The sequence below is a fragment of the Nicotiana tomentosiformis genome, chromosome 6 (genome assembly GCF_000390325.3).
Source record: "Nicotiana tomentosiformis chromosome 6, ASM39032v3, whole genome shotgun sequence".
NCBI lineage: Eukaryota > Viridiplantae > Streptophyta > Magnoliopsida > Solanales > Solanaceae > Nicotiana > Nicotiana tomentosiformis.
The window spans coordinates 31,502,065-31,505,633 of record NC_090817.1 but is presented as its reverse complement, the minus strand read 5'-3'; positions in this window follow the sequence as shown (position 1 = coordinate 31,505,633).

Genomic DNA, 3,569 nt, shown 5'->3' with positions numbered 1-3,569 from the left:
GTGTGGTGTCTCGGTTGTGATTCTTGTTGCAACTTCTGTGTTAGAAAGGCTTGTTGGTTGAACAGTTTTGTTAATTCTTCATTTATCTTACTTGTGTTTTGCCCATATTTGATTGTTTGTTGTTCTTATTATGTATTCATTCCTTGTTGCCTTTATTGCCTTAAATTTTGTTGTTAGCCTACATTGTTGTATTGTCGTGTTGTCATTCATTTCCTTGCTTCCCTTATTAGATTATCTTATATTTTGTCCAGTTTTGTTGTCCTAGTATATGTCTTGACCTGAACTCGTCAATACTTTATCGAGGTTAGGCTTGATACTTACTAGGTACTATTGTGGTGTACTAATACTATGATTTTGTGCAGATCCAGGTACATCCGCTTGTGTCGGACGCCAGTGATTGACCAGTTATCCCAGAGACTTCAAGGTACACCTACCGATATTCGCAGGCCTCGAAGTCACCTTCTACTTTAGTTGTATTACTATTTATTTACTGTTCAAACAGTATTGTATCTCGAGATTATTAGTGCACTCTCTGTAGAGCTTATGACTTGGTTCCACCAAGTTTTGGAAGTTATTTAACAGTTGTACCGTTTGAGTTTTATTATGACAGTTTAATAGTTTAAGATGATTTTTAAGTTGTTATTTCTGCTATTTCTCAATGCATGTTAGGCTTACCTAGTCTTAGAGACTAGGTGCCATCACGACATCCTAAGGTGAGAATGTAGGGTAGTGATAAGTTGGTATCGGAGCTCTAGGTTCATAGGTGCTACGAGTCATAAGTAAGTTTAGTAGAGTCTTGTGGATCGGTACAGAGACGTCTGTACTTATCTTCGAGAGGCTACGAAAGTGGTAGGAAAATTCCACTCTTTTGATTTCTTATCGTGCGAATTGTTGATTTCGCAATCTAAATCTTTGTCTTTATATTCTCTCGCATATCGTGAGGATACACACTACTGAATTAGATGATCAGACACTCGCGACACCTGCTAGAGCCGCGCGAGGCCGGGGCCGGGGCAGAGGCCGATGAAGGGCACGTGTTGCAGCCAGAGCACCTGCCCAAGCAGCGACTGAGGAGCCACCAGTAGATCCGGTTGAGGTACAGGAACCCGAGGCGCCTGTTGTTACCCCGATACCGTTTGAGTTTTATTATGACAGTAAAACTGTTTACGTTGGTTTTTAAGTTATTATTTATGCTATTTCTCAATGCATGTTAGGCTTACCTAGTCTTAGAGATTAGGTACCATCATGGCATCCTAAGGTAGGAATTTGGGGTCGTGACATACCTGCATCCATTAAAGATGTAGCACCCCCGGCAAAAGATCATAAGTACATGTGGAATATTACTCGTATGTGTAGCTAAATTCCATCATATATAATAGGACAAGGAACATATATGGAGGACAACATGGAATCATAATGTGAAATGAAATACAAATAAACATTTCATGAAAATAATATTATAGAACTTAAACCTTTAAACAAACCTTCTTGTTTTAGGTGGGAGTTTTCAAATCACTGACCTAAACCATCACAACCATGTGTATCTCATAGAGCCCCGTACTTGGCCCGTACGAATAAGGTGTCTCACCATAATATCATATAGGTGTTGACCATGTATGCTAGCAAGAGAAATTTCAATCAAGGGAAACCATTTAAGGGTGATTATAATCATATACCGGCACATGTAGTTTTGGGTATTTATATAAATACCTTCTCAATGACTAAGAATACTATCCTACATGAGAATCTCTAGACTCCACGAGTAGGGTGTGTTAATTTTAGTGTTAAGATGTTAGGAAAAGACACTAATTTATGGAAAAAAAATTCCTAGGAGTGTATGGGATTTGGGGATGCTCCTCCTTACAATGGAAATCCTGTCCAATATGTGTTTTATTTTCTAATGATTCGGCCAGTCATTTTGTGTATTAGAGCCCCGTTCTTCTATTTGATGCTTCTCGTATACTTGTTTATTATTATGTGACTTGCAGGGATGATTGATTTGGTTGAGCATGTTTAAGTTTAGTAAATTCGTTTGTCTAAAGGGTATATAATTTTTAATGCTGAGATATTTTCTCGTTACCCGCCCAAAGGGGGTAATATTGTGAAGGCTCATGTTTGTTGTCCATAATTAACTTATATTGCATTCGTCATGGTCTTTCAATCTTGTAGAATACTTATTTACACACAGATAGTGAATCTGTCTACCTAAAGGGGATGGCTTTTCAATGTAACGACATGACAGGTAGTTTTGAGCATTTGCACTTCGCTCGGTCGTTTATGGGCGTGAGTAGCTCCGTATGATGTATTTTGCCTTGTGTGAATCATCGGTTTTGGTTTTCAGGTATTTCGGAATCGAATTGGAGGAATGGATTTCATTGTTGAAGCTTTAAATCGGGAGAGTTGACAAAGTTTGACTTTTTACCATTTGACCTCGGATTGGAATTTAGATGATTTTGTTAGCTCGGTTGGGTGATTTTGAACTTAGGAGCGCGTCCGCATTGTGATTTGGAGGTCCGTGGTTGAATTTGGCTCGAAATGGTTGAAATTTTCGAAAGTTTGACCGGGAGTGGACTTTTTGATATCGGGGTCGGATTCTGATTCCGGAAGTTGGAGCAGGACCGTAATGTCAAATGTCACTTGTGTGCAAAAGTAGAGGTCAATCGTACATGATTTGATAGGTTTCGGCATCGGTTGTGGAAGTTGAAGTTTCAAAGTTCAATGATTTCGAATTGAGGTGTAATTCGTCGTTTCGATGTTGTTATGTGTGTTTTGAGGCCTCGAGTAGGTCCGTGTTTTGTTATGGGACTTGTTGGTATATTTGGACGTGGTCCCGAGGGGCTCGAGCGTATTTCAGATTGATTTTGGAGCATTTTGGAAATTTTGGCTAAGGTTCATTGCTATTGGTTCTGGTGTGACCGCACCTACGGCTGGTTTGTGCAGATGCAATGGTCGCAGAAGCGAGAAGAGGAGTCGCAGAAGCAAGAAGAGGCTGAGTGAGGAAGACCGCAGAAGCAGATTTTTGTAGCGCACCTGCGTGCGCGCAGATGCGGGATTTGGATCGCAGGTGCGTAAGGCTTCGCAGAAGCGGGATTTGGTATCCGCAGATGCGGAAGGGCCAGTCTCCATGGGCTTCACAGATGCGAGGCATCATCCGCAGAAGCAGAGGTTGCAAATGCGATATTTTAACCGCAAATGCGAAATAGTTGGGCAGAGTTATAGAAATCGAGGGTTTTGTTCTTTCTTCATATTGTGAGATGTGCGACTCGGATTAAGGCAATCTTTGAAGCAAATTTCATCACAATGATTGGGGTAAGTGTTGTCTACTCAGCTTTGCTTACATTTCATGAATCTATCTTCATTTTTTGGCAATTGGTTGAGGAATTTTAAAGAGAAATTAGGGGTTTTGGCCTAAAGTTTTATAATATAGATTTTTGAGTTTTGAACATCGAATTGGAGTCCGAATTGAGTGAAACTAGTATGGTTGGACTCGTAATTGAATGGGTTGTCGAATTTTTGGAGTTTTGTCGGGTTGCAAGGTGCGGGTTTGATTTTTGGCCGGATTTGGGATT